The following is a 9,632-nucleotide window of genomic DNA, read 5'->3' on the forward strand; positions in this document are numbered from 1 at the left end:
AAAAGAAAAGAAAAGTAGCCTTCATAGAACTGGAAACAAAATAGGTACCTACTGATTAAAGAATATCTGAAAGAAATATGCTACATATTGCTGAGCTAGAAGTGATGCACATGAGTTCAAGAGAAACAGATGGGAGACTAGAGCAGTGGAACATCATGGAAATCATCAGACTGGATTATGTCATGGGTTTGTTTTTCTGAACTGGTTTTCACCATGTCTATTTTTTATTCTTTGCTCAAGGAAGAGGGAAATGGTATAGTAGTCAGAAATGAAAGTGATGGAAAACCCAAGGTAGCAACAACCATTTAAAAACATATATGGTTGGTATAGTGGACAGAACTCTGGATCTAGAGTCAGGAAACCTTGAATTTGAATCCCACCTCAGATGCTTTTTTGCTGTGGGACCAGGGCAAAACCACTCCTTCAGTTTCCATTTCCCCGTTCGTAAAATGGAGATAATTCTAAAAATGACTTGATCGGGTTGCCGTGAGGATCAAGTAAGGCAATGTCTGTAAAGTGCTTTGTGGCCCATTATTAGTTTCATCTCAAAACCCTTCGGTTTTTCGTGGCCAGCTCTTCCACTCATATCCTTGATCCCATCTCCTCTCATCTTCCCTCTATTTTATAATTTGTCACTTTACCACCCTTCTGCCAGTTCCTTCCATACTGCCTCTGTAAATGTGCTTAGGTCACATTTAAGACTTTCTACTTGATCCTGACATCCCCTCAGGATATCATTCTATCTCTCTCCACCTTTTCAGAACTTCTCTTTTTGACAGTACATATGCGTGGATAAATTTTTTTTTTTTAAAGAAAAAGAAAACTTTTAATTTTTATTTATTTATTTATTTTTAATTTAAAAAAAATTTTTAGGTGCTAATATCTTTTTTTTATTTAGATTTTTTCCCACAGTATATGTGCATGAGTAATTTTTTTTATAATATTATCCCTTGTATTCATTTTTCCAAATTATCCCCCCCTCCCTCCACTCCTTCCCCCCGATGACAGGCAATCCCATACATTTTACATGTGTTACAATATAACCCAGATACAATATATGTGTGTAAATCCCATTTTCTTGTTGCACATTAAGTATTAGATTCCGAAGGTATAAGTAACCTGGGTAGACAGACAGTAGTGCTAACAATTTACATTCACTTCCCAGTGTTCCTTCTCTGGGTGTAGTTGTTTCTGTCCATCACTGATCAACTGGAAGTGAGTTGGATCTTCTTTATGTTGAAGATTTCCACTTCCATCAGAATACATCTTCATACAACATTGAAGTGTACAGCGATCTTCTGGTTCTATTCATTTCACTCAGCATCAGTTGATGTAGGTCTCTCCAAGCCTCTCTGTATTCCTCCTGCTGGTCATTTCTTACAGAGCAATAATATTCCATAACCTTCATATACCATAACTTACCCAACCATTCTCCAATGGATGGGCATCCATTCATTTTCCAGTTTCTAGCCACTACAAAAAGGGCTGCCACAAACATTTTTTTTAATTAATTTTGTAATTATAAAAGTTGTTTTTTGACAGTACATATGCATGAGTAATTTTTTATAACATTATCCCTTGTATTCATTTTTCCAAATTTTTTCCTCCCTCCCTCTATTCCCTCCCCTAGATGACAGGCAATCCCATACATGTTACATGTGTTACAGTATAACCTTGATACAATATATGTGTGTAAATACCATTTCTTGTTGCACGTTAAGAATTGGATTCTGAAGGTATAAGTAAGCTGGGTAGAAAAACAGTAGTGCTAACAGTTTACATTCAATTCCCAGTGTTCCTTCTCTAGGTGTAGATGTTTCTGTCCATCATTGATCAACTGGAAGTGAGTTGGATCTTCTTTATGTTGAAGATTTCCACTTCCATCAGAATACATCTTCATACAACATTGAAGTGTACAGCGATCTTCTGGTTCTATTCATTTCACTCAGCATCAGTTGATTTAAGTCTCTCCAGGCCTCTCTGTATTCCTCCTGCTGGTCATTTCTTACAGAGCAATAATATTCCATAACCTTCATATACCATAATTTACCCAACCATTCTCCAATTGATGGACATCCATTCATTTTCCAGCTTCTAGTCACTACAAAAAGGGCTGCCACAAACATTTTGGCACATACAGGTCCCTTTCCCCTCTTTAGTATTTCTTTGGGATATAAGCCCAGTAGTAGCACTGCTAGATCAAAGGGTATGCACAGTTTGATAATTTTTGGGCATAGTTCCAAACTGATCTCCAGAATGGCCGGATTCTTTCACAACTCCACCAACAATGTATCAGTGTCCCAATTTTCCCACAGCCCCTCCAACATTCATCATTATTTGTTCCTGTCATCTTAGCCAATCTGACAGGTGTGTAATGGTATCTCAGAGTTGTCTTAATTTGCATTTCTCTGATCAGTAGTAATTTGGAACTCTCTTTCATATGAGTGGAAATAGTTTCAATTTCATCATCTGAGAATTGTCTGTTCATATCCTTTGACCATTTATCAATTGGAGAATGGTTTGATTTCTTATAAATTAGGGTCGGTTCTCTATATATTTTAAAAATGAGGCCTTTATCAGAACCTTTAACTGTAAAAATGTTTTCCCAATTTTTTACTTCCCTTCTAATCTTGTTTGCATTAGTTTTGTTTGTACAGAAGCTTTTTAGTTTGATGTAATCAAAATTTTCTATTTTGTGATCAATAATGGTCTCTAGTTCTCCTTTGGACACAAATTCCTTCCTCCTCCACAGGTCTGAGAGATAGATTATCCTCTGTTCCTCTAATCTATTTATGATCTCGTTCTTTATGCTTAAATCATGGACCCATTTTGATCTTACCTTGGTATATGGTGTTAAGTTGCCACAAACATTTTGACACATACAGGTCCCTTTCCCTTCTTTAGTATTTCTTTGGGATGTAAGCCCAGTAGTAGCACTGCTGGATCAAAGGGTATGCACAGTTTGATAACTTTTTGGGCATAATTCCAGATTGTTCTCCAGAATGGTTGGATTCTTTCACAACTCTACCAACAATGTATCAGTATCCCAGTTTTCCCACATCCCCTCCAACATTCATCATTATTTTTTCCTGTCATCTTAGCCAATCTGACAGGTGTGTAGTGGTATCTCAGAGTTGTCTTAATTTGCACTTCTCTAATCAATAGTGATTTTGAATACTTTCATATGAGTGGAAGTAGTTTCAATTTCATCATCTGAAAATTGTCTGTTCATATCCTTTGACCATTTATGAATTGGAGAATGGCCTGATTTCTTATAAATTAGAGTCGGTTCTTTATATATTTTGGAAATGAGGCCTTTATCAGAACCTTTAACTGTAAAAATATTTTCCCAGTTTGTTACTTCCCTTCTAATCTTGTTTGCATTAGTTTTGTTTGTACAAAAGCTTTTTAATTTGATGTAATCAAAATTTTCTATTTTGTGATCAATAATGGTCTCTAGTTCTCCTTTGGACACAAATTCCTTCCTCCTCCACAAGTCTGAGAGGTAAACTATCTTATGTTCCTCTAATGTATTTATGATCTCATTCTTTATGCCTAAATCTTGGACCCATTTTGATTTATCTTGGTATGTGGTATTAAGTGTGCATCCATGCCTAATTTCTGCCATACTAATTTCCACTTTTCCAAGCAGTTTTTGTCAAATAATGAATTTTTATCCCAAAAGTTGGGATCTTTGGGTTTGTCATACACTAGACTGCTATAGTTGTACACTATTTTGTCCTGTGAACCTAACCTATTCCACTGATCAACTAGTCTATTTCTTAGCCAATACCAGATGGTTTTGGTGACTGCTGCTTTATAATATAGTTTTAGATCAGGTATAGCTAGACCACCTTCATCTGACTTTTTTTTTTCTTTCATTAATTCCCTTGAAATTCTCGACCTTTGAATTTTGTTGTTATTTTTTCTAGGTCATTAAAATAGTTTCTTGGGAGTCTGATTGGTATAGCACTAAATAAGTAGATTTGTTTAGGGAGTATTGTCATCTTTATTATATTCGCTCGGCCTATCCAAGAGCACTTACTATCTTTCCAATTATTTAAATCTGACTTTATTTTTGTGGCAAGTGTTTTGTAATTTTGCTCATATAATTCCTGACTTTCCTTTGGTAGATGGATTCCCAAATATTTTATACTCTCGACAGTTGTTTTGAATGGAATTTCTCTTTGTATCTCTTGCTTGTGGATTTTGTTGGTGATGTATAAAAATGCTAAGGATTTATGTGGATTTATTTTGTATCCAGCAAGTTTGCTAAAGTTGTAAATTATTGCTAACAACTTTTTATTAGAATCTCTGGGGTTCTCTAAGTGTACAATCATATCATCTGCGAAGAGTGATAATTTGATTTCCTCATTATCTACTCTAATTCCTTTAATCTTTTTCTCAACTCTTATTGCCGAGGCTAGCATTTCTAATACAATATTGAATAGTAATGGTGATAGTGGGCAACCTTGTTTCACTCCTGATCTTACTGGGAAAGGTTGCAGTTTATTTCTATTGCATATTATGCTTACTGAACGTCTTAAATATATGCTCCTGATTATTCTAAGGAATAGTCCATTTATTCCTATACTCTCAAGAGTTTTTAGTAGGAATGGATGTTGGATTTTGTCAAATGCTTTTTCTGCATCTATTGAGATGATCATATGGTTCTTATTAATTTGATTATTAATATGGTCAATTATATTAATAGTTTTCCTAATATTAAACCAGCCCTGCATTCCTGGTATAAATCCTACTTGATAATGGTGTATTATCCTGGGGATGGTTTTCTGAAGTCTTTTTGCTAATATCTTATTTAAGATTTTAACATCAATATTCATTAAGGAGATTGGTCTATAGTTTTCTTTTTCCATTTTCAACCTACCTGGTTTAGGTATCAGTACCATGTCTGTGTCATAAAAGGAATTTGGTAGGACTCTTTCATTCCCTATTTTTTCAGATAGTTTATATAACATTGGGGCTAATCTTTAAATGTTTGGTAGAATTTACATGTTAAACCCATCTGGCCCTGGCAATTTTTTCTTAGGGAGTTGATTAATAGCTTGTTCTATCTCTTTTTCTGAAATGGGACTATTTAAGCAATTTACTTCCTCCTCTGTTAATCTGGGAAGCCTATATTTTTGGAGGTAGTCATCCATTTCACTTAAGTTATCAAATTTATTGGCATAAAGTTGGGCAAAGTAACTCCTTATCATTGCTCTAATTTCCTCTTCATTGGTGGAAAGTTCCCCCTTTTCATTTTTAAGACTAACAATTTGATTTTCCTCTCTCCTTTTTCTGATCAGATTTACCAAAGGTTTATCTATTTTATTGGCTTTTTCATAAAACCAACTCTTAGTTTTATTTATTAATTCAATAGTTTTTTTACTTTCAATATTATTGATTACTCCTTTTAATTTTAGAATTTCAAGTTTAGTATTTGGTTGGGGGTTTTTAATTTGGTCTTTTTCTAGCTTTTTAACTTGCAGGCCCAATTCCTTGATCTTCTCTTTCTCTATTTTATTCAAGTAAGCCTCTAGAGATAGAAAATGTTCCCTTATTACCGCTTTAGCTGAATCCCATAAATTTTGGTGTGATGTCTCATCATTGTCATTATCTTGAGTGAAATTATTAATTGTGTCTATAATTTGCTGTTTCACCCAATCATTCTTTAAGATGAGATTATTAAGTTTCCAATTACTTTTTGGTCTATTTACCCCTAACTTTTTGTTGAATGTAGTTTTTATTGCATTGTGATCTTAAAAGAAAGCATTTATTATTTCTGCCTTTCTGCCTTAAAATTTGAGGTCTTTATGTCCTAATATATGGTCAGTTTTGGTATAGGTTCCATGAACTGCTGAAAAGAAAGTATGCTCCTTTCTGTCTCCATTCAATTTTCTCCAAAGATCTATCATATATTCTATTTACCTATTTAATTTCTTTCTTATTTATTTTGTGATTTGATTTACCTAGTTTTGAGAGTGCAAAGTTGAGATCACCCACTATTATAGTTTTGTTCTCTATTTTTTCTTGCAACTCTCTTAACTTCTCTTTTAGGAAGTTAGCTGCTATACCACTTGGTGCATATATGTTTAGTATTGATATTACTTCATAGTCTATGCTACCCTTGAGCAGGATATAGTTTCCTTCCTTATCTCTTTTAGATCAATTTTTGGTTTTGCTTGATCTGAGATATGGATGGCTACCCCTGCTTTTTTGACTTCACCTGAAGCATAATATATTCTGCTCCAACCTTTTACCTTTACTCTGTATGCATCTCCCTGCTTTAAATGCGTTTCCTGTAAACAACATATTGTAGGGTTCTGACTTTTGATCCAGTCTGCTATCAGACTCCCCTTAATGGGAGAGTTCATCTCATTCCCATTTACAGTTACAATTACTAATTCTGCATTTCCTGCCATCATAATATCCCCAGATTATGCTTTATTTTCCTTGCCCACCCCGAAGCACTTCCCCAGTATTAAACTTATGGGCCCCACTTGGGTCATGCAGCCCTCCCTCTTTGGTATCCCTTCCTCCTTTCTTTAAATCCCTTCACCTTTTTTTTGTACCCTTCCCTTATTACTCTTTTCCTTTTCCCTTTTTCTCTCCTACTTTTTAATGAGGTGAGAGAGAATTCTCTGTGAAACAAATATGTCAATTATTTTCTCTTTGAGCCAAGTCTAATGAGAGTAAGATTCACACAATGTTCCTCCCCCTTTCTAAATTCCCTCAGATATGATAAGTTTTCTTTGCCTCTTCCTGGGATGTAGTTTCCCTTTTTTTTTTTTAATCTCCCCTTTTCCCTTTTTCTGATACTATCCCCTTTCCATGTCTATTTCCCTTTTTATGTTATATCAGTAAAATCAAATTATACATGTGGACTTTATGTATATCCACAACAGAAATACAGTTCTCAAGAGTTCCTTTTACCTTTTTCTGCTTCTCTTGGTTGGAGATCAAACTTTTTGTTTAGATCTGGTTTTTTCCTTAGAAACAAATGAAATTCATCTGTTTCATTAAATGTCCATCTTCTTCCATGGAAGAAAATGCTCAGCTTAGCTGGGTAGTTTATTTTTGGTTGCGTTCCAAGTTCTTTTGCTGTTTGGCATATCAGATTCCAGGCCCTTCGAACCTTTAATGTGGATGCAGGCAGATCTTGAGTGACTTTTATTGTGGCATGTCAATATTTGAATTGTTTTTCCCTGGCTGCTTGTTACATTTTTTCCTTAGTCTGATAGTTCTGAAATTTGGCCACAATATTCCATGGAGGTTTTTTTTTTCAGGGTGTTTTTCAGAACATGTTTGATGAATTCTTTCAATGCCTATTTTCCCTTCTGGTTTTGTTACCTCTGGGCAGTTCTCTTTGATGATTTCCTGTAAAATAGTTATCTAGGCTCTTTTTTCATCATAATTTTCTGGAAGTCCAATAATCCTCAGATCATCTCTCCTAGATCTATTTTCCAAGTCTGTTGTTTTTCTAAGTAGATATGAAATATTTCTTTCTATTTTTTCATTTTTTGGGTTTTGCTTGACTGATTCTTGATGTCTCAGGGACTCATTCTTTTCTATTTGTTCAGTTCTGATGTTTAATGAGTTATTTTCTTCATTAGCTTTTTTTTTTTAACTTCTTTTTGTATATGTCCAATTGTGTCTTTAAATGAGTTGTTTTGTTCTATGGATTTTTTCCCCATTTCACTAATTTTTTTTTAGTGAGTTATTTTCTTTTTCTAATTCACAAATCCTACTTTCCTGGGAGTTCTTTACCTTTTCCAATTCACAAGTTCTGTTTTCCTGCACTTTCTGGGAGTTTTGGTGTTTTTTTTTTTTTTACCTTTTCCAATTCACCTTTCAGGAAGTTGCTACTCTCTTGAATAGCTTCTCTTTCCTTTCCCCATTTTTCTTCTAGCTCTCCTTTAAAATTTTTAATACTCTCTTTTAGGAGAGCCTTTTGTGTTGGGGACCAACAGTTATCTGGATACTGTCTGCTATTAGTCTCCTCCGGGTTGAAAACCTGCTGTCTTTCTGTTTAGAAGCTATCAATTGCCCTTTTAATATTTTACTCATTTTTTAAGGCTTGTAGGGTCTGCCTTCAGGGCCAGGAGGTTACCAGCTTCCTCTGCAGAACAGGGATAGATGTACGGACAGCCTGTCAATGGGCTACAAAGAGTGGCCAGGTACAGGAGTGCTCTGGGAAATAGTTCCCCAACAGAGGTGCCTTAGATCAGCACAGCTGGCTGCAGGGGATGCCCTGCTAAGAACCCCCCTGTGTGGATTAATGACTGCCTTGAGGCAAGAGTCTGAGCAATGAAAGTGTCACTACCCCAATCCAAAGTGGGCTGTGAGGCTGTGGGTATTAGCAGCTGAGCGGCTGAATAGCCCTGCTCAGAAGGAAGTGTCTCTGCCCCAGAAGCACAGTCTTTGGGGAAGTTCTGTTGCCCCAGGCTCAGCTCCCCACTGTGCAGATTAGCGGCTGCCCCTGGCTGTATACCCCTGCCTTGTAGATTTGCATCTGCCCTGGCTGTGCTTCAGTGTGCAGCTGCACAGTTGCGCTGGTCTATGCTGTGTCACTTATGGTTGGGGGGGGTACAGTTGTGGCATTTTTAGAGTACCCTGTACCTCTGGCTCTAATCTCTCTGCTGGTCCCCTGCTTACAATCAAGGCAAAGCAGTCAACCTATGGCAGGATCATTTATTACTCTTCTAGCCACAGAGGCTACCCCTGTCCCTGGTCTGCTTAGGACCGCCAGACTTTCCTATCTCCCTGTCTGCTGCTGGTCTGTTCCCACCCCTCAGGACAAACCTGCTCTGGCAGTCCTCCAGATTTTCTTCAGCTGGTAAGTGGTTGCACCTTTAATGTTCATGAATTTCACCAGTCAAACACTATTTTTGAGGCTAAATTCAAAGATTGGTAATAAGGGCATGAGAGGAGCTTAAAGAGCGTGTGCCTTCTCCTTCATCTTGGCTCCTACAATCTAATTTATAACCTCACCTTCCATTGAGAGTGGTCTCCCCACTGTGTGGGGATCTGATAGCTTTTTCTCAAGTCTTCCCTATCTTTGGCCTCTCTACCCTAAGGTGGTGAACGCTGTTGCCCATCTCTTTCTCCTGGATACTCTCTGTACACTCTTCTTCCTTGGTTCTTCTACTTGTCTGGCCACTGTTCCTCAATTTCCTTTGCTGGATTATCATCCACCTTTCTATAGCTGTCCCATGGGTCTTTCCTCAGTCCTCAATGATCCTTTCTTCACACACTCTCTTGGTTACCTCTTCAGCTTTCAAGAACTCAACCATCAGTTGACTCAACACAGTCAGCCTGTCTGTCCTGAGCTCTCATTTTGAACAGACATCTGTTCATTAGGCATTTCCACCTGGGTATCCAGTAGACATCTGAAATTCAACACATCTAAATTCTCCCCAAACCCTCCCCTTTTCCCAACTGCTCTATTATCGTCATGTCACCCAGGTTGGCAATTTGCTATCATACTTGTCTGCTCTAGAGCTCACTTCCCCCCCTCACCCCCAGTCTTATAATTTCATCCTTCAAAAAATCTCTGATTCTTGTCAAGGCTCCCAATGTCCTTATACAAACTTATTGTCATCCTTGAATCTTCTCTGTCTCTCATGTTC

The sequence above is a fragment of the Sminthopsis crassicaudata genome, chromosome X (genome assembly GCF_048593235.1).
Source record: "Sminthopsis crassicaudata isolate SCR6 chromosome X, ASM4859323v1, whole genome shotgun sequence".
In the NCBI taxonomy this organism is placed as follows: Eukaryota; Metazoa; Chordata; class Mammalia; order Dasyuromorphia; family Dasyuridae; genus Sminthopsis; species Sminthopsis crassicaudata.